General features: G+C 41.4%; 4 pseudogenes; 1 reads left to right on the plus strand and 3 right to left on the minus strand.

Moving 5' to 3' along the window:
* Positions 1 to 11139: 11139 nt before the first annotated feature.
* On the minus strand, positions 11140 to 12007 carry LOC147418461 (uncharacterized; annotated as a pseudogene).
* Positions 12008 to 16916: 4909 nt separating this feature from the next.
* Positions 16917 to 18481, plus strand: LOC147418462 (uncharacterized; annotated as a pseudogene).
* A 2983-nt stretch (positions 18482 to 21464) lies between these two features.
* LOC147418463 (uncharacterized) lies at positions 21465 to 22183 on the minus strand (annotated as a pseudogene).
* Positions 22184 to 22256: 73 nt separating this feature from the next.
* Positions 22257 to 22732, minus strand: LOC147418464 (uncharacterized; annotated as a pseudogene).
* Between the last annotated feature and the right edge of the window lie 295 nt (positions 22733 to 23027).

A 23027-nucleotide genomic window follows, 5' to 3' on the forward strand; every position in this document is an offset into this window, starting at 1 on the left:
AGAGAGAGAGAGAGAGAGAGAGAGAGAAGAAGAAGAAGAAGAGTCTTAACATCGTAGGAAACTATCCCAAGAGACCTTAAAGATCTAGTCGACGAGGAGTTGAACTCAAGACTTGTTATTCATGAGGGAAATGGCATAACCAATCTATCACACTTGGGTGATAGAAAAGTTATACCATTTTTCTCCTTTTATTGGCGTGCACACACACACACACACCCGAGAAGAAGAGAGTTTAATTTAATGTCGTAGGAAACTAATTCCAACCTAAAGATCTAACCGACGAGGAGTTGAACTCAAGACCTGTTATTCAAGAGGGAAATGGCATAACCAATCTACCACACTTGGGTGATAGAAAGGTTATACCATTTTTCTCTTTTTATTGGCACACACACACCCACACACACACGAGAAGAAGAGAGTTTTAACGGCGTAGGAAACTATCCCAAAAGACGTTAAAGATTACGTTAGATGTAAACTTACGTTAAATTAAATTTAGGTTTATTTAAGTTAAATTAGATTAGATTTAGGTTTATTTTTAGTTAGATTTACGTTTGATTAGATTTAGGTTTATTTACGTTAGATTTAGATTATGTTATATTATATTAGATTTAGGTTTATTTATGTTTATCTACGTTAGATTTAGATTTACGTTATATTAAATTAGATTTAGGTTTATTCACATTATTTATCTGTTATTGAAGAGGGAAATGACATAACCAATTTACCACACTTGGGTGATAGAAAGGTTATACCATTTTCCTCTTTTTATCGTTTAAGATAAGGTTAGATTTAGATTTACGTTAGATTAGATTTAGGTTTATTTAAGTTAAATTAAGTTAGATTTAGATTTATTTTGAGTACACCGAAGGATTATACTGCCTACGCGTTTGAGACGCTGCATCGGGGATAATCCCGTCTTGATGCAAACTCTTGCTACGTCACTTTGCTGCCACCACTTGTCTGGATTGGTCGTCCTCTCCTCCCTGATACCAGAGACCATGCTTGGATGAGGAGAGGAGTGGAGGGGTATCAGGGAGGAGAGGACGACCAATCCAGATAGGCGGTGGCAGCAAAGTGACGCAGCAAGAGTTTGCATCCAGACGAGATTATCCCATCACCTAGGGAGTGGCGGCTGGGCCAGCTTCGTGGAGGATTTTATCCCATCACTTGTGTCATGGATCGACGGGATGGAAAGGTGAGAGTATTAAACTCTTGCATTGAATTATTTGTATATGTGACGCCCATTCACATCTACATAGCTAGTAGCCCCATTGGTATGTCTTTTATCCTTCAATGGAGCGAATCACCACATGTTCAATTAGTTTAGATTTAAGATAAGATTTTGGATTGAGTTTTTATATTAGAGTCTACCTTCGAGATTACGGTAAAAAAATTAGAGTTAGACAAACGGTGAAAATATCTACTGTGAAAAGATGTTAAGATGCTGTGAAATGCTACAGCTAGAGAAGAGGCAAAGGGGTTTTGTCCACTACATGCACTATCATGAAGACATGGGTGTGTAAATTTCTTGTACCCACAAATATAGGCATTGACCAATAAAGACGAGATTAGAACCCGGTGGTTCTGATCTCCGTGCACCTCTAGACTGAGGTGTGCGGGGATTGGACATGACTAGAGAATGTGAGGTAGTTTACAGTGTGAACAAAGAGAGAGAGAGAGAGAGAGAGAGAGAGAGAGAGAGAGAGAGAGAGAGAGAGAGAGAGATAAAAGACAAAGAATGCCAATAGAAGATTAAATTTGTTGTCCAGGTTATAAGATTTTTTTCCTCATTATGAGTAGTGACGAGGATGTGGGGCCGTCCAACCGAAGCACCTATCTTTCAACGAGGATCTTATGTCCTTGTAATCAATGCAAGCATGTTGTGCGACGGACAAGAAGCGTTTCTTTGCAGCACGTTTGCGAATTTGGCGAGCTCGATACATCTATTATAGATCGAGTTGTTGCCAATTATAACTCTTCGGAGTCTGACGCTGGCCAACAGGCAGCAATCTTGCAACCCAATAGACATGTTTGCAGGCGCTTTGGTCAAGAAGCATATGTGAGGCCAAAAGATGTAGCCTCTGACAGCTCGGGGGATGATCATGCATACCACATTTCCAACGAGGCAATGTTTGAGCCCGAGATTGATGAAATGATCGAGACGATCATGGATTCAGAAAGGCTTATCTATGATGATATGAAAAGTGAAGCCGATACACCATTGTATAATGGAGCACGTGTGTCTAGATTGAAAGGGCTCCTGGTTCTTCTCAACATGCAGGCAAAGTTTGGATGCAGTGACACTAGCGTCACAACGCTTTTCAGGTGATCTATTACAATTAGTTTACGTTATTAAAATTCTAAATGTATAATGATCTGATAGATTTTTACACAATTGTACCGTATTTTTATGTTGTGTAGATTGCTCAAAGAGCACATACTACCAGCTGATAATATGATGCCAGATTCCCAAGAGGAAGCAAGAAAGATTTTCCAAAACTTGAGGATGGATTACAATTCGATCCACGCTTGTCCTAATGACTACATTCTTTTCAGAGGGGAATACATAGACATGGAGAAGTGTCTGAAATGTGATTCTAAGAGATATCGAGTAGATCTCCACGGAACAAAAAATCCGCAAAAAGTTTTGCGACATTTTCCTCTTCTTCCTTGCATCAAGAATTTCTTTGAATGTAAGTCCATGGCCGCCCTAGCATCATGGCATGAGGAGAATAAATCTTCAGATGGTGTGCTACAGATTCCTGCAGATTGCGCAGCATGGAAACATATAGATGGAACATGGTCGGATTTTGCCAGGGAAGCTTGAAATTTTTGCTTAGTCCTAGCTATGGATGGCATAAATCCATTTGGTCAAAGATCAACATCTTACAGTGTATGGCCCGTTGTCATCGTCAACTACAACATTCCCCCGTGGTTGACTACGAAGAAGGGGCAGGGGCGATATAAAGTGAAGAATATGGATGTGTATCTTCTTTCACTATTGGAAGAGCTACAACAAATGTGGATTGGCATAGAAGTGGTGGATATGAGCCGACACACAGGTCGATGGAATGTTTTGATCAGAGGCATTCTAATGTGGACCATGCATGACTATCCCAGACTAACAGAATGCTCAAGTGATCTATTTACACTCCTCACTCAGACACTGTAAATCTTGGTTTTTCTCAAGCTGATCTATTATCATGTGTATACATGCAGGGCTTCAAACAAGCGGATACAGAGCATGTGTCACATGTGGACCTAGACTGAATACACGTAGGGCGTCCTCATTGAAGAAGCAAATCTACGAAGGTCATCAAGCGTATCTTCCAGAGAATCATGTGTTACGCGATGGCTTTTTGGGAAGAGAGCCACTGAGGATGTCCGCACAAGCATGGTTAGAGCAGAAGGAGATGTGTGATGACGGATTGGCCCCAGGGATGAAGAGACTATCTCTATGGTACGAGTTACCATATTGGCCCCGACTCATGATCAATCACTTGCTCGATCCAATGCACATATTCAAGAATGTGGGTAATCTATTATGGGACCATTTGACCGGCAAGAAAGATACTTTGGGAGCCAGGGTTGACCTTGAAATGTGGATCGTATGGAGCAATATTGGCTACAAACAACGTCCGATGGATCGTTAAAACTCCCTAAAGCACCATGGATTTTCACAGGAGCCCAAGAACGCAAAGTAAAAGAGACCATTCAATCTTTGCAGACCCCCACTGGTGTAATGCACTCGCTCCGAATGTGTTTTACTAAAGAAGAAAAGCTTACCGGTTTGAAGTCACACAACTGGCATAAAATGTGTCAGGTATGTTCATAGTGGAATATATCATAGTGGGAATTGTGTAAAAAATTCGTCTGTGGACTTTAATATCATTGTTGCACGTGTTTTGCAGTTTATTTTACTAGTTGCCATTGAGGAATGTTTGTCTCTTGACGCCCATAACACAATCTACAAACTTGAGAAGTTGGTGCAATGGATCTCACAAAAGGAGATCAACGTAGACTCCATACCATTCGCCAAACTAAACACTGTGGAGGTTGTGTGCATGTTTGAGAAACATTTTCCTACTACCATGCTAACCATTTAGGTGCATCTTCTTGTTCCATAGTTGATGAGGTGGAAATAGCTGGCACAGTACATTCCAGATGGATGTTCGTTTTAGAACGTTTCATGAAAACACTCAAGAGATATGTGCGTCAGAAAGCACGTCCGGAGGGTAGCATGGCAGAAGGTTGGTATCAAAGTCCCTAGTGTACATTGGAGAGTGGCTAGACGGATTTGATAAAGCCCGGGATATGCTATGGAAAACCATAGATGACGAGCGCATATCTGGGATTGTCATGTGCAATCTCGGTGTTGAGAAGAAGATGACGGAAGATCTAGAGGCTAAAATCAACCGATTTTGCATGCTTCACAATCCAGTGATGCAAAAGTGGATTTCACAATATGAGGATGCAAAGCAAGAGCGACAAAGGGTACGAATCGAGTGGAGACGGGGAAGACGACCACCGATGCACTATCCGACGGGTCTGGAGAGCCTACCAACATTCATGAGCTTAAGATGGTTGCACAACCAATTGAAAAGCACACAACAGTGCGGTGAAAAAGTGACTGAGGAAGAGTGGGAATACTCTTGGGGTTGCGCGACCAAGGTAAGTTTGCAATGTACGACTAGTGACTTTCTATATGTTTGAATGGCCACTCATAATCTTTGTTGGTTGTAGTATAAGTCATACACAGCAGCATGGTGTAAAGGTCGACATTTTAGGGTGGAACGGATCGACAAAAAGCATTTTACTCAAGATTGTAGAATCATGGCAAAATTTGAACAGTCTAGTCGACGACGGTCCTCTGATGCAGATCCTGTGGTGGCGGAACTCACTTACTTCGGCACGCTACAAGAGATTTTGAGGATCGATTATAGAGGATTTTTTGTCGACTTGTTCGACGTGCAATGGTTCAAGATAATCATGGAGGGTCGCAACGCTACTGTGCGTAGAGGAGAGTCTGGTTTTCTTGAGGTGGATTCAACTAAGAAATGGACTGACCTAAGAGACACTTTCGTACTACCCGAGCATTGTGAACAAGTGTGTAAATAGTTAACATCACATTTTAGAATTTATGTGCTTGGAAGCTCTCATGTAAGTTATGTGGCTCTGGCAGGTGATATTTCATCCTACAAAGTCTGCATCAAATTGGTGGTACGTCATAGAGGTAGCCCCTCGTAGTGCACGAACGTATGAAGGCTACCATGTATCAATCACAGCGGCATCAATGGAAGAGATCGGAGAAGATGCTCAGTTAGAAGCCGTTGAGGTGGTGCCATACTAACATCAAGTTGCTACTCTCTATGGGGTGCATGCAGAGGATCTACAAAATGAAACGGAGGACATCTGTTTAAACGGAGAGCTCTATATAGATATAGGAAGTTATGCTAAGCTATGCGAGGATGAGAGAGATCTCTCTTAAAGCCATAAATATTGTATTTGGAAAATTTTGCTATGTTTGTAAAAACTCTGGCTCTCTAAGTACCTTCCATGTTGTATAACGCTCTTTTGATTTTGCGCTCACATCCTGGGCAATCCATGGCCACATACAGCTCCACCACCTAGTTTTTCGACTACAAGATTTGATTGTGCTCTCTTTCTCTCTCTCTCTCTCTCTCTCTCTCTCTCTCTCTCTCTCTCTCTCTCTCTCTCTCTCTCTCTCTCTCTCTCTCTCTCTCTCTCTCTTTCGATTGAAAATTCTGAGTTATCGACTTGCCTCTTCCATCACTCAAGTTGAATAGAAGAAGAACGCGTTCTGTTGCTGCTAGCCTTTGAACATTCCAAAGCTACAAGCACCTTTGAGTTCTACGTCCAAAAATAAAGAGATAGTTCGGATTCTTGTACGATTATCCGTTTTGAACAATTTTGCTTCGTTTTGTAAAAACTCTAGCTCTCTAAGTACCTTCCATGTTGTATAACGCTCTTTTGATTTTGCGCTCACATCCTGGGCAATCCATGGCCACATGCAGCTCCACCACCTGGTTTTTCAACTGCAAGATTTGATTGTGTGCACTCTCTCTCTCTCTCTCTCTCTCTCTCTCTCTCTCTCTCTCTCTCTCTCTCTCTCTCTCTCTTTCTCTCTCTCTCTCTCTTTCGATTGAAACTCTCTCTTTCGATTGAAAATTCTAAGTTATCGACTTGCCTCTTCCATCACTCAAGTTGAATAGAAGAAGAACACGTCATTGCGTCATTGTATTTATATGCGTCATTGCATCATTGTATTTAATGGTCTTTGCGTCCACTCCAGGTACGTATGCTATGGGTATGTTCTCACAAGCAAGGACGACGAGCACCTCCTCTCTCTCTCTCTCTCTCTCTCTCTCTCTCTCTCTCTCTCTCTCTCTCTCTATCTATCTATCTATCTATCTATCTATCTACTTGTCCATGTTTTCTACTTTATTCATTCAATATTAAGTTTAAATGTTGCAGGTATGGATGATGAGGAGTTTCTTTCTTCTTTGTCACCGCAGCAGAGATAGTGGTACGTGGAGCATCATCACTCTGGTACACCATCACGCGTTCCTACTCCATCCGCATCTCCCTCTGTTTTGGAGCATTCAGCGTGCTTCAAAGCTTCGGTGTCGACGAGATGATCTTCACAGATCTCTAGGCGCCGGCGCTCTAGTGGTGGTGGTGGCGGTTGTTGTGGGGATTTCGCCGCCGATGCTTCGACATCGCCTCGTGTTCGATGAGGCTGTTTACCCTCCCCTTCTTTGCCAGTCCCGACACCAGCCACAGCATCGCCATCGGCACCAAGTTTTGCGCGGCTGACTACCGTTCCTAGCACCTACACATCACTAGCTACTCCTCCAGGAGTCACTCCAGTGGACACTCCTCGCTTCGGGGCTGAGACTCCAATGGAGACACCTAACTTCCGTACCCCCGTCGACACGCCGCTAGATACCCCTGTCGGGACACCCAAGTCCATGCGTCAGTGGCGAGAGGGCTTGCCTTACTCCGTCGACTTCAGCGACGGCATCATCTTGGATGATGAAGGCAAGAAGGTGATTTCGCGCATGCGCGGTCTTTGCTCTCAGGTGTTTAGACACTACATACTAAAAAGCTGGAGTGAAGTACCGAATGAATTTAAAAGACAGAGTCATCAGCATTCTTCATGACGAGTTTTCCGTTCCAACACGGGATGAGTGCTTCAATGAAGACGCGATGAAGGTTCGAATGCGCGAATATTGCAAGCACAAGTGTTCCGAAGTGCAAAAAGCAATCAAGCATGGGTGGAACAGACCAGATTGGCTGGCCAAGAAGATTGGAAGAATGCGAAGAAAGCAGTGCGCGAGAATCCCGACAAGTGGAAGCAACAAAAGGAGGCAGCCAGAGCGTGAGTGGAGGCAGAAGCTCGCACCACTTGGGGAGCGGTGGGTGGGCATCATTTGAGGCCGATTTTGTAAGTGTTTTCGCATTGCTCTCTATGTTTGATAGTTTAGGGTTTATGGGTTTTTAAATTCTAACATAATGGATTCTTTGTATGTTTTGACAGTGGTCGATGACAAGACGTGATCCCACAGCGTAGGAGCGTGAGTACGCAGGCAGGAAGGGCTTAAACGCCCTTATGGATATTCTGAGTTCTTGCGACGGCATGGTTAGTATTAGGGTTTACTCTTTTCTATTTGTTGTATTGTTTTATAAACGTCGCTATATGTTTATACTTACAAAAAGCTGTCTTATTGTTTTTGTTTGGCAGAATCCGACAGATACGCCGCTTGGATGCGATGAGACGTTTGATTAGACGATGTCAGTTTAGCCATAACTAGATAGCATTAGTTTCTTTTTGCCATAGCTTATGTATCATGAGACGATTTTTATACGTCTTTTTGAAAACCATGTATAGTTTTTCAATAACGACAATGGTTTGTAACTATTACATTTGTAAAGTTTAACAATCAAGTGATTTTGCCTATGTGTACAGTTGTCATTGATTTACTTTCATCAATTTACGCTTGTCAGTTTTGTATCTTTATTTTGCAAACAATACGTACTATGGATGATGGAGTTAATGGTTATATTGTCTTGTGGGTGACTATTTTGGGTCTATGTCTACCTTTGCACTTTTTTTCAAAGGGGAATCAATTAATGAAACATTCAATATTAATGAATGCCCTGCCACCAAAAAAATTTCCTCTCGGGCGTCGCTATGAATGTTGCTATATAAGGCTCTGCAGCGTTGCTATAGATGGCTCTGTAGCGTCGCTATAATCGTCGCTATAGACGTCGCTATATAGCGACGCTTATGCTTATAGGGACTCTTATAGCGACGTTTCCGTATCGATGCTGGTAGTGACGCTCTTAGCGACGCCAGGGGTTATAAAAACCCAGTGTATTTCCATCGCTAAAAGCGTCACAAAAGCACACAACCTCTTGTAGTGTTTGACATATAACAACGTTGGATTGTCATTACATGATGATACACATTTGCAATTGACGTTTCAAAAGAACTTTGCACTTACAAAAGCTCAAATTCATCTTGACCCGTCTCCATTTCTTGATCCTCTCTAAGCTTCAACTTTTTGGTCCAAAGAGCCCAAGACACCAAAACATCCAATGCCTCTAACTCTTCACTTAATTTTTCAAAATCAAATGACTGTTTAGGAGATGTCCGTTGCACACCCCTTAGAAATTCATCAAGTCGTTTGTACATCAAGTCTACGTTGTTCTCCCCCATTAGCTTCATAGCAATAGATTCTTTTGTTGATTTTGGTAAGCTACAAGCCTAAATCATCACAAAAAACAAGTGTAAATTGTCTAGAACAAAAACATCAAGTGTGAATTGTTTAGAACATAGTGTGTAAGGGAGATGAAAAGAAACATAAGTATACATTAGAAAGTACTCCCACATGCTTATCTCAAGAAGTAAACTTTTCACTTTTAGATTTTGGAACCTGAAATAAAGATACAATAGACATCAACATTCTATTCAACTAAGTGCTACAACCTTCTAGAATCAAGAATTTACTCGAGTGGAAGCATTCTCCTTAAATCTAGCTGGAACTTTTATGCTTCTCTTAGAGGTTTTGCTTGTTCTATCTATGCCCTTCAAAAACATTCCACTTGCTTCTACATATCTTGTGAAATAGGCATCACAACATATAGCTTAAGACATCACAAACTTGTACTAGTACCACATTCTCACTTTTGCACTTGATTATTAGAGATATCCCTAAGAGCCTACAAAACAGGTCAATGGTTGAAGCCCTTCATTACAACTATTCTATAAATAAATTGGAGCAATAAAAATATGCCGTCTTTTTTGGACGTACCATTTTTCTTTGTATGGGGTTTCCCCTGTCAATACACATTGAGTCCTTGAGTAGAAAAAGGAACATTATATCTCTAAATTTGAGTTGTCTATAGCCCTTACCATCAATTTGCTCATGCACACAACTTTTTCCTTCTTTGCTTGTGTGCTTCTTATAGTGGTATCATTATGGTCCTACACAACATAGTAGAGTTAAGTGATATATTAAAATTGAAATCCTTGGGATTAAGCAAGTATACCTTTTTCAGTATCTCATCTTCACTTTACTCTTTGCTTTGTGATGGATGATTTGCAACCTATAAATCATCCTTTATTATTACTAATGCATACCTACTTATCACATGAAAAAAGAAGATTGGATAGTATGAACCTTACAAATCCTTCAATCACTCCAATAGATGGGTCTTCAAAGGGGCCATCCAAGTTAAACATTTTCCATGTACATTGTAAGGATGAGAGAAATTTAAACAAAATAAACCATTTTGTACCCCATGTATCATAGAATAATCTACCTTGTTATTTTCTTCCACGGTACTATCCAAGTTATTGAACAGTTTTGCATTTAAATGAGAGCTACTTGCTACAAGCATCTATTAAAGAAAAATCCAAGTAAAAAGCATATATATACCACAAATTACTAATCAACTTGCAAGATAGAGGAGCCTTTTTATTAAGTACCTCTTCAAGTTGCTTGTTTGTTGGCTGTGGATCCCCAAACCCAAGCGGTCCATTGAACTTTTTCAACAAAAAATTGCTTAATTATTCTCAATGGAAGGAATATCATTGATGCTTCAATAAATGCAAACGTATACCTGATCAAGAATCTTTGAGCAAGCAATCTTTTCTTTGTTAGAAGAAATGGATGCTTGAACATGTGAGGGTAAGCCATTTGCAATATTTATAACCTAAACAATCAAAGAAGCAAAATTTGAAGGGTTTACAAAAAGATAAATAGACAATCAACTCTTAACAAGAGTAGGCATACGTCTTCTAGCTGTCTTGAATGCTCAAAGTCACAAGCAAGAGATAGCCTTTTTTATTGAGTGTATGTGATCGAACCAGTAGGAGTATTCTCATCCTTTTAGAATAGAACATTGACATGTGAGAAAACACGAAAGTTAATACGCAAAGGTATGTAATGAATTTACCTCTAATTGAGATTGAGACCACTTATTTGTGTGTTCTATGGTTGAATTCACACTTGACTTTTGTTGCAAAGATAAGGGGCTTGTTTCTTTCCAAGGCTATAAGCAACTTGTAGTTAGAAAACATATTCAAAGACAAATAGTTGATCTTTACAAAGCAAAAGAGAAATATTACATGTCCTTCTTCATCGGTTGATCGAGGCTCAATCTTGCTAAGAAACACAAGTGGAACCTCTATTATTTGATTCTAAATTTGAAAAATAAAAAGTGAGCTATCAAAAATCTTAAAAGTGAATGTAATTTAGGTGTTTTACTAGAGGGGTACTTACAATATGGAATCTAGATCCTGGTAGAAGACTTCTAGGAATATAAAGACTCTTTGCATCATCGCTCAATGATTCAATCTCCACCTTCCACCACTCATAATCATGTTCACCATGTGACTTTGAAAAGACTATGCCTCTTCTTTTGTGTGCGAATCAAGGACGGGAATGGAGCAAAATTGTTGTGGTGTACCTTTGGGAAACGATCCACATCTACATCTCACATTCTCTTCAGTTATACGATTGGATGCTCCCATGATTTTGACCTTTTCTTGGCCACTAGTAGGCACATAGCAAACCTCTTGTATATGATGTAGAGGGGCAGAGAAATTTTCTATACCTTCAAACAAATCATCTACTTCAAGGTCAACCATCTCAGTGCCTACTTCTTCGTGGTTTCTATCTTCAACACTCTCCAAGTGTAAGATATCTTCCATTGGGATCTGGTGGATTTTACCAAGCCCTTCAAACAATGGCACTGCTTTGAGTCTCATGTAACGTCTATGCTGGTTTATTTTTAGAAAGATTTGTCTCTCTGTCATATAATCGGAATCCTTGACTTCATTACGGGCTCGAAAGGAGATAGTGTTCTTCACTTCCGATGAATGAACTTATCCACTTGCTACATCATTTCCTTGTCCTTCTTGAAGTCTGCTTGCATAAACTTGTCGATGGGAAACAAACCTAGCCCTTGTTCGGTCCACATGCGAATCCGTTCCATGTTCCTATTGTATGTGCGATGCTCCCAAGCATGATTTATATGAAGCAAAACTTTTTCCTTTGCACTCTTTGGGATTTGGACTACAAAATGAGATTCTGATTGCTTGGCAATTGAGTTCATTGTTGGAAAAATTTGCTTCATCTCTCCCAACGTATGTCAAGGACAAATGATCATGCTGCATGTGAGGTGTCACTTCTTGCGAAACTTGTTTTGCTGGAGTGGATGACAAAGTCTCTACCTCGGCCCATTTGCTTTGCGCCCAACTATGCAAAGCAAGTCTGTGTCCACTAACTTCTATTCCCAAGGCTCCCCATGAAGCCACAGAGGTGTAAAAGAGACTTCTTCCGCCGATATTGTTCTTGCATATACTTTTGGTATAGCGATCCATTCCCAAATATTCATTAACAAACACTGCTACTTTTTCAGCATTCCATAAGAAGCTGCTTTTCAAAGGCTCATTCTCCATGTTGATGTGATTGCTATTAACCCTGCAAACAAAAGCACATCATAAATTTCAGTAAATGGGCCCAATTTGTATCAATAAAAATCACCCTCTAGATAATCATGGTATTTTGTTGAATGATATTGGCTTATATTTGTGATTTCAATCATGTTTCAAATAATTCCTTGACTACAAACCATGCTTGATTTTGTACTTTTGTAAGCAATATGTAAAGATGATATTAAACAAGGGGGAGGGTTTTGTTTTACAAAACTCATGCTAAAGGGAGAATTTCTATCCCAATATTTGGGTAATGCTGGTTCTAATGGGTGGAGCTAAGCAATGGAGCTTCACTTCACAATGAAAAAGTACCTTATAAGTGGAAAACTGCACGAAGAGGTCGAGCTTCTTTGCAACTGCAGGAGAACGGTGGCTTGATGACGAAGTTGAAGCTTGGAACAAGCTGCACGAGCTACATATTTCGTCGAAGAAGTCAATGGGAAGAGGAAGGTGCAATGGAGAAGGTCAAGGGAAAGACGAAGGTGCACAGAGGAGATAGCTTCTCCAATGGAGAAGAAGTCTATGGGAAGAGGAAGGTGCAATGGAAAAGCTTAAGGGACAAAGGAAGGTGCACAGAGGAGACGTTAGTTGGCGATGGTGTGAAGAAATGAGCGCATGAAGTGAAGGTAAGAAAAATGCTTAATAATAATCGATTATGCATGGTAAGGCGTGCCCAAGATGTTTCAATTTAGGCCAATATCTAAATACACAATAAAAGTGCTTAATATTGCTTGGAGCTTTTTTAAAAATTTGAGCAACGACGGCGCCGTCGTTGCTCAAACTCAAAAGAAAGAAGAAAATGGACGAAGTATAGCTTGGAAGCGTCGAGATCGCGTTAGAGGCAGGCCTGTTGGAAGCAAGAGAGGCGATATAAGCTGTGGGAGGCGAGGGTCCATCAACGCGAATATGGTATGTTTTGTATTTGGTTTGATGTGATTACGACAAGCTATGGCGTGAGAGAGAGGGCGTTTGCCAGGGAAAGAAGGGTAGGGGCCCTTCAAAGGCAACATAACGAGATGTGGAGTGAGAGAGAGGGAGAAAAACGAAATTAAAAGAAATGTTATCTCAACGTCTTCAAAATGCCCTGCGTGAGAGAGAGGGAAAAAATGAAATGAGCTAAAATGTTATATAACCTTTTCAAAAGGCCATAGTGATCTATAAGACAATTTTGAAGGCCAGAAAGTTACAATGTGGTTGATTGCCTTGACATACCATTTGTGGCAGTGCCCAATACCCCCTCTAAATCCACAGCCATAGAGCCTCGCAATGGGTGAATGCATTTATGTGCACCGATGACATCAGTGAGGATGACATTTGTTTCTTTTTGGCACTGTCTATTCGGGGCAAATTTTGTCTTGGTTTCAAGCTTGGCTCCCTCATTCTCCCTTGCATTTCCCCTTCTTTCACTGCTTCCCATCCTATCCCTATACCAAATAGCCTCTCAAAACAATAGATGACGGATAATTTTTATATACTTTAGGGTTTGTTTATTACTGAGCAGATCACAAGGATGCCGTGGCGGTTACATTGTGTGGCGGTTTCATCTTTCTCATTCTGTCCAACAAGGATGCACCCTAGCCCCTTATTTGTTTTTGTTCTTTGCTGAGGCGTCTTGGTTCACACTTGCCGGATGATGGACTAGGTGGTCGACATTCTAGTGGTCCAAAGGGCTTGGCGAGATGCGAAGCAGTGATACCAAGGGTGGCGAGTGGACACCATGGCTAGCCTATCATTCCCACCTCAGTCTGGATATGTGTAGTTGTCTCTCAAATATATTTCTTACTAGTTATGGATGGGAGGTACTCTGTTGTATATATAATCTGTTTAGTGTGGTCTAGGGGGACTAGACTCAGGTCTAGAGTCGAGTGATTGTCATAGAACTTCCCATGCACTTCCCACGCTACTACAGCCATGCAAAAACGCTGATGTAGACTTCTAAAAATGCGGCTAATCTTGGCTAAGAATCGCTGTCCCAAGGGGCTGAAAAAAGCTGGATCAATGGCTGCAAAAACGTTGTCCAAGGAGGCTGAAAAACGTTGTCAATCCAGGCTGAGAAACACTGTCCAAAGGGGCTGAAAAACGTTGTCAATCCCGGCTGAAAAATGTTGTCCAAAGGGGCTAATCTGCTACGGAGGTGGCTGCTGAAAACGTTGGGCTTCACTGATGGAAAACGCCAGGGCTTTGCGGGGTTTCTTGCTTGAGAAGTCTTCTGGAGGGTAGGTGCGACAACATGTCTTTAAGATGCGAGCATAGGTGATTGCATCCGGAGAGATGCGTTTGCTTCGCATCAGCCGAGAATAGTTCAGAGCTTCCTCTTCCCTCCCCTATTCAGCATATGTCTGACTAACAAATTGCCAAGTATTCCTTTTTTTATCCACAACCCTAGCTAACACTACCATGTGAGTTCTTTAGGAAGTCTAAGTAATGATGGTCGACGACATGTCTTTAAGATGCGAGCGTAGGTGGTAGGTGATTGCATCTGGAGAGATGCACTCGCTCTGCATCAACTGAAAATTGTCTAGAGCTTCTTCGCCCCACCCCTATTCGGCATAGCTTTGACTAACAAAGTGCCAAGCATTGCGTTTTTTCTTGACAACCCTAGCTAACACTACCATGTGAGTTCTTTTGTCTATCTCAGCAATGATGGTAGAACTACGACATTTCTTTAAGATGCGAGTGTAGGTGATTGCATCTGAGATATGCACTCGCTTCGCATCAGCCGAAAACATTTCAGATCTTCCTCTTCCCTCCCCTATTCGGCATATCTCTGACTAACAAAGTGCCAAGCATTGCATTTTTTCTCGACAACCCTAGCTAACACTACCATGTGAGTCCTATTGCCCATCTCAACAATGATGGCCTACGACATGTCTTTAAGATGCGATCGTAGGTGATTGCATCGAGAGAGATGCGTTCGCTTCGCATCAGCCGAAAATAGTTCAGAGCTTCCTCTTCCCTCCCCTATATTCGGCATATCTCTGACTAACAAAGTGCCAAGCATTGCGTTTTTTCTCCTCAACCCTAGCTAACACTACCATGTGAGTCCTTTTGCCCATCTTAGCAATGATGGCCGACGACATGTCTTTAAGATGCGAGCATAGGTGATTGCATCTGGAGAAAACGCTGCTACAGCCATGCAAAAACACTGATGTAGACCTCTGAAAATGCGGCTAATCTTGGCTGAGACCCGCTATCCCAAGGGGCTGAAAAAAGCTAGATGAATGGCCGCAAAAACGTTGTCTAAGGGGGCTGAAAACGATGTCAATCCAAGCTGAAAAACACTGTCCAAAGGGGCTGAAAAACGTTGTCCAAAGGGGCGTTCGCTTCGCATCGCTCCGAAGTGCGTTCGCTTTGCATCAGCTGAAAATTGAATTTTCGCTTCCCATTTAAGTATCTTGCATAGTGGCACATGCCTTCAAGGTGAATGCATCTGGAGCAATGCCTTGCCTCTGCATTGGCTGAAAACATTGGCTGAAAACAGCCTGGCTCCCTAGCCCTGCCACATTTGACCTACATGTTCTTGACAAAAACTTCATTTGGCCTACATTGCGAAAATTTGTGTTTCTTCTCGACAACACCGAACTAAAAGCACCATGTTAGTTCTTTTGCCCATCTTAGCAATGACGGTTGAACTGCGACATGTCTTTAAGATGCGAGTGTAGGTGGTTGCATCTGGAGAGATGCGTTCGCTTCCTATCGGCCAAAAGCAATTCAGAGATTCTTCGCCCCTCCCCTATTGGGCATATCTCTGACTGACAAAGTGCCAAGCATTGTGTTTTTCCTCAACAAGCCCAACTAACAGTACCATGTGAGTTCTTTCGCCCATAGTAGTAGTGATTTCAAAACTACGAGATGTATTTAGGATGCGAGCGAAGGTGATTGCATCTGGAGACATGCGCTCACTTCACATGAGCTGAAAACTGAATTTTGATCCCCATTTCAACATCTTGTATAGCGCCACATGCCTTCAAGTTGAATGCTACTGGGGCGATGCCTTGCCTCCGCATTGGCTGAAAACAGCGTTGGCTCCCTAGCCCTGCCACATTTGGCCTACATGTTGAGAAAGGTATTGCGATAAATTGCATTTTTTCTCAACAAATTGAGCAAGGTAGTGCTTCTTCGTCCCGCTCCTATTCGGCATATCCCATCTCAAGGATGGAAAATTGCCACATGTCTTTAAGATGCAAGCACAGGTGATTGTATCTAGAGAGATACGCTCGATTCGCATCATCTAAAAATAGTTCAGAGCTTTCGGACCCTACCTCTACTTGGCATATCCTTGACCAACAAAATCATCATGAATTTTGTTGCCCATTTCAGCATCCTATATAGTGCCACATGCCTTCAAGGGGAACGCATAGGTAAATGCATCTAGAGTGATGCCCTGCATTCGCATTTGCTTAATACTTTCATATTCTTTTCGTAATTATGACTTTCTAATCAATGTGTTTAGGTTTTTACACTTGTCTTCTAGTGTTTGAAGTTGCTTTTGACTTAAGGATCCAGGTTATTGTAAGTAGTTCGCTTTTTGCTCATTAAATCATCGTGATAAATGACAAGTTGACAAAATTTTGAATATTTTGTGTGTGGTAAGGTAATGGTGGAAGAATCAGAAACCACCCAACCCTCATTAGGAGCTGTTGTTGATACCCAGTCCCAACTTTCGAACCCAAAAGAGACTAGTCTTGATGTCTATGTTGAGAAGACCAAGACTAGGTACATGGAGCTTGATGCAAAACTCTTGCAAACTTGGGTTGCTAAGCATGAGGTATATCGAGATATAGAGCTCCCTTGGGTACCCTTGTGTCAATTGGTGGGTCATGAAGCAGTCTGCAGCACTAGAGGGAACATTGGGGAATTAAAAAATAAGTTTAAGAAAGTAGGATATATGTCAAGTCTTGGAAACTTTCTTGTTTCTGAATTTTTGCCCAATGGAGAGAGGATTGGCGTCTCAGAAGAGGAAGAGAAACAGTGGGATGCGTCCTTTTGGGGTGCTATTAATCGAGAGTTTAAGATGGAGTTATCCCTTTCTCAAAGTTGGATGCATCTTAAAGGTCAAAAATTGGTGGTACTCGATGGGAACCATCGTCTCAAAGCTTGGACGTCACAAATCAACACTCGTAAGTCTTGTTTGTTTTCAAAGATATTCATTTTACATCAATAAATATTGTAATACAAGTGTGAAAAAATTGTAGTTTGTCGTGATGATCCTTCAAAGTACGTGCGTGTTAAGTGCACCATGACGTATTTCTCTCCTGACGAACAGTATTTAATGCTATGGACTCTAGACTGCCTAAGCAGGTAAAAGGTAACTCTGGCACTCATTATTCTTTCTCCTCCTTGTAAGAATCTCTTCTGATGTTCTTTTTTGCTTGACACTTCCATAGCTTGACACAAACTCATGTGAAGCGGTCACTTGCAAGTTATATCTTTCTCATTAGGAGGCTCGATCTTGGAAACGAGCAAAGCTGGAAGAAATTCTTCGACGAAGAGGCTCTACAAGAAATTGAAGTAGAAATACAAGAGGACAAAAGGGTGCATCCTTGGATTTGGTGGAAAATTCCCCTCGGTTTGCTCATGCAGTTGATGTATTCGGTAGCTTACATATGCTTTGTACTCATCTGTCTCTTGTAAAGCATCTACAAAAATTTTGTTTCACATATAGGAAGAATTTAAGGAACAGCTATCAAAAAGACTCACAGAATTCAGCCTCTCTTGTGAAGATCAAGGCTATAATGAAATATACAAGAGCTCCATTGATGAGGTCGAGACGTATCTCAAGAATAAATACGGGTGCAAATTGGTTGCAGTGGCAAATCTGGCACTAGGAGAGAGGTGGTTTAGCAAGCTATATGGTCTAGACTAGGAGAGTGAACACAATGTCACACTTGATAAGCTTCTCACAATTACGCAAACCCCACTTATAGCACAAAGGTAATCTGGAAGTGCTTTTGGGATGGTATGTTGAAGTCGCTAATCCTTTTATGTGCTTTGTAATGCTTGCAGGAAGGTTTGGGTACTAGATCGTATTTTAAGCAAAGACATTGTAGGCTATGGGTTTTGATGAAGAGAAAAGAATGGCGCAACTATATAGCATACTACTCCTATTGGGAGTCAGTTGTGGAGCGAGCAATGGACCTTATAAAGGAGGACAAGGAAATGCCCTTTGATATTTGGAGCGACGCCATACGAGATTTCTTTTATTCTTGCCAAAAAGAGCACCTTCTTCACTGTTTTAGGGAGATATCTAAATTGACTCCTGGAATGAAAGTACAAAAGATGCCCTATTTGGAAGCTACAGCTTGGAGATTTGCATATAGGCAAGTATGGTTAGTAGAAGGTTTGCAAGCTGACAAGGGGACGGGGATGAAAATAATCTCTAATAGGAGATTTATGCATCGAAAGTTGTGTCTAATCGAAAGTTATCAATCAAGAGTTTTGTATTCGTCTTAATCTTATAAATATGGTCCTTTGTATTGCGATATTTCATTTGCATTTATGTCCATCTTCATTTTCATGCAATCTCATGTTATTAAGTGTATTCAAAATGATAGAAAAATGTGTGAAAACGTAACGAATTCGAAAAAAATCAATCTTTTGTTTTTTTATTATCAAAATGTGTGATACATCATTTCAAGCTTTGCATCCCTACTATTTGTGAAGCTGGTTCTCTAGCTTGATTTGCTTTTCATCTTTAAAATTTGTATGTCAAAAGTGCACCTTTGAGAGTGTCCTTGTAATAGCTAAAAATATCCTATAATAAATTTAGCATGTTTTACAAGCTAAAAATTTTAAGGTTTCACTCTTACTACTGGTTCTACACTTCTAAAACATGTATCATATTCTTCGTACTTAGCATTTAAATTTAAAAGGTAAAGAAATGTCAATTTCTAGTTCATCATTTTCCTTGCACCTCCACACAAAGGCCACATTCACTAAAAATATTATTGTAGATGCTTCACATTACTCCATCTCTACTTTTCCACCACACCCACCATGAATTTCAACTTGGTTATTTATTATTGGCACTCTCAATGTAGAGCTATCTTTTTGAGGAAATCTTGAGCTGGTTGTGAGCTAAGCTAATCAAGCTTCATCAAGATCGATAACCCCCCCCCCCCCCCCCCCCTTCACGTCCCCACCTCTCTCTCTCCTCCCTCCCCCACACCCACTCCCAATATTTATGTTTTCCTAAAAAGGGCTTCCTTTTATTGTCAATATTTTTTGGTAGCAAAATTTTCTATATGGATATTTATGCTTTTGTAAAAATGATAAATTTACCATACTCAAAAAGCTATCTTCATAAAAATATTTATCAATTAGAGCTATGGTGTAAAAGATACGCACTAGAACTACATGTACAAATGTTTTTCATTGTGAAAATTTTGCACTAAGTAACTTGGAACAACAATGTGCAAATAATTCATTATAGTAACTTGAAAGTAGAAATAATTCTCATGTATGAAGTAGAGTATAATACCTAAAGATTCTTCTTTTTTTACTTACAATTGTGATGCATTTTTTTATTACTATGAAATGAGAGGGTGTGACAATAATAAACATGTGAAAAATAGAAGATTTACACCATAAATTCTACTTTGATAGTGAGAAAAGTGTTATTCACACTTTAAAGTGTGAATGTCAGAATTAACATCATGTTTTTCTAGGTGAGAAAAAGTCTAAAACTTGTTGTGTGTGCACCTTATTAATGTGGCCTCCATCATTTCATACCTCACCTAAATAGCGGAGCCCGAGCCTTCAAAATCTTCCCTTCCTGATCGAGCCCATAGCGGTGTTAAAAGGGTCCCTACAGGTAATCTCCTTTTTCAACCATTCCGAATCGCACCAATCACACATCTGGTTTCAACATTGTCTGGCTACCAATGTTTCAAAACAAGAGATTTAATTTCTCTCCAGTTATTATTAGCATGCCATGCCATCATCTCAGATTCCAAAGGCAGTTTTTTTTTTCAGAAAAGCTGACAAGTCAGCTTTGTTATCCCACCAACAGAGTGCATCAGACCGGACACCCGAAACCATCCGTTGCCTTTGAGATACCGCCAAGAGCGCTTATTGGGGGTTGTGCCCACCACCTTGGTGATGCAACTCCAACCCTTTTCCTACAGATAATCTCATTTTTCAACCACTCCGAACTGAACCAATCACATATCTGGTTTCAACATTGTCTGGTTGCCAATGTTTCAAAACAAGAGATTTTGTCTCCAGTTATTATTAGCATGCCATGCCATGATCTAAGATTCCAAAGGCTTTTTTGCACAAGGATGTCCTATTGGCAAGAGAATCACTCTCCTCTTATTTTGGTTAGTGCTTCTTTGCAGTTTTTGCATGCGTCCTTTGTGGGTTCATGTTCTTACCTTTGTAGAAACCTCGAAGGTCCATTGAGAAAAAGCACCGGTCTTTGGAGCTCCTCTCGATTAGTAGCTAATTGTTCATCTTCCTACATTTGTAGAAACCCTTGTGAAGGTCCTTTGAGAAAAAGCGTCGATCTTTGGAGCTCCTTTTATTAGTAGTTAATTGTTCCTACTACTACTACTCGCTTCCATTTTTATTGCAGCCTTAGCTGGAACCTCAATGAGATTCATCCATGCTAGCTCTCCGCTAACGGCCCAATTGAGGTGGCCTATATGTAGCCATCAACTTGTCTGCAAGAAAATGCGAATGACAGATTCAATCTCGAGTGCAGATGGAGGGATATTTTTACGCTCACTTTCTTACCATTAGGATAGATGCACTTACCATGACACTCTATGCACCATTCCTTTATAATGCAGCTCCACACTCCCACGCTCCTCCGGAGCCTTGCTGAGGCTGCTGAGGAAGCTTTCCATTAAAGCTTGGAGGAAGCAAGGAAGAGAAGAGGAGGAAGAGAGGAGCATTGGGAAGAAGTGTGGAAATTAGAGGTACTGCTCTACTTTGTGCATACACACACATAGAGACGTGCTAGTGCAGGAGGCGGTTACCAAGAGACACGTGTGGACAGATGCAACCGCTCACATTATTCGGGTTGGAGACCTCTATTAATAGAGGTATGATTGAGATTACAAAAGTCATGCTGACGTGTCAAAGCCTTGTGGCTTATTTCCAACACTCCCCCATAAGCAAAAAATTCTTTGATAATTGGAGAGATGATGCATTGCAGATTTTCTATATGCACAATGCATTACAATCATGCTCAGCTAGTTTGCTTGAAGCTCTTGAAGTCTTTGAGAAATTTGAGCTGCTTGGCTGCATTCTTCATCTTTCATCTTGGCATGTTCGGGTGTTGGTAATCTTTTGGTCGCCAGAAAGGAGCTTCGGATGCTCGAGCTTCATTTGCTACATTTCTCCCCCTCAAGGGAGTGCATCCAAATGCAGATGGAGAACCATGAGGTAAGTGTGGGGGTTGCCCACATTGTGAACATTAATAGCAAGAGTGCTATTGTCCATCGCCCAATAAATGTTTTGGATCGGGAGCAGCAAAGGATCCATGTGGAAGGAGGGATTTAGTACTTTGTTGAGGGGTTGGAAGAAGAGGTATCACAATGTTGCCAACGGTAATGAATGTTAGAGCCGATAGTGTTGGACACCATGGTGAAGCTGAGGGATTAAGTGGTGCAGAGGGTGGAGAGGCAGCCATATAGGCTGTGAAGCAAGAGATGGTCGTCGGAGGAAAGAGGTAGGTGATTGAGAGGATGAGTTGTTGGAGAGATTTGTCAATATGGGTGTGGAGGAACGTTGTCGAAGGAAAGAGACATCCAGTGAAGAGGAAGCAACCTGTAGAGGTACAAGGAGTTCCGCTTCAGATCGTGAGAGCCCATGGCTGGAAGGAGTTTTGGATTTCCCATGGCCGTAAGGGAAAGGTTGAGGGTCAGATGGTCAAGAGCTTATGATTGAGGCTCGCCCAGTTGTAGGCATGTAGTTCAAGGTTGTCGATGGCGAGGGTCTTGAAAAAGATGCAGGACTTCCAGCAAGGTGAGGATGTGGTTTTGTTGGTGATGCATGGCTCCCAAAGTGGAGGGTTTTCAAGGAAATGGGAAGATGAAGTTGGGCAGGGAGCAACTCCTTGTTGTAAGGACCCCCCGGATCAAACACTTGTACATCAACTTCATTCGTAGCCTCATCTTTCTCTTCGTCTTCTTCGAGTAGGGGAACCATTGTGTATGCTTCTTGAAAATCAAGGAAGCAAAAGTGATTACGAAATTGACTTGCATGTAAAGCAGAAATGAATTTACTGTATTTTGGTATGGCTCGTCATTTCATCATTTTCTTCTTCAGAAGGTTGTTCATTTTCTTGCATGTTGCTTTCTGCAGCACTGGCAGCTTGCCCAACAACTTGCGGGTCAGAGGCTCTGAGATGCATTGGAAAAACTTGTGTTGCAGTGGTTTCGCCAGGCTCAGAGGTTGAGGTTGATTCTTTTGTTGCTTGTCCTGCAGCGTTTTCGCCAGGCTCAGAGGTCCGTTCTTTTGTTGCTTGTCCTGCAGTGTTCTCGCCAGGCTCAGAGGCTGACATCGCTTGCCCAGTTTTGTGCAGGTTACTAAGATGGTCAGAGACGGGTTCTTTGTTTTGAGAATGCAGGTTGAATTTCTCTGCTTCGCTTGTGGCTTGCCCTGAGGGAATTGATGAGGATTAGAGGCCCAAGAATATTGAAGAAAGAAGTCCCGTGCGAGGAGAGGTCCACAATGGGGATCGCCTTCTGCAGCCATATTATTGGCGAGGAATTTTGCACGGAGCGCAATAACTGTGCAGTCACTGTGCGCAGCCAGGTGAGACGAGATGATGGGCGGCATCACAGGCACGTAGGAGTGCTATCTACTCGATGATACCATGTGGAAATTAGAGGTGATACTCTACACTGTGCATACACACACACATAGACGTGCTGGTGCAGGAGGCGTTACCAAGAGATGCATGTGGACAGATGAAACCGCTCACATTATTCGGGTTGGAGACCTCTATCAATAGAGGTACGATTGAGATTACAAACGTCATGCTGACGTG

This window comes from Adiantum capillus-veneris, chromosome 30 (genome assembly GCF_014529385.1).
Source record: "Adiantum capillus-veneris isolate H3 chromosome 30, ASM1452938v2, whole genome shotgun sequence".
NCBI lineage: Eukaryota > Viridiplantae > Streptophyta > Polypodiopsida > Polypodiales > Pteridaceae > Adiantum > Adiantum capillus-veneris.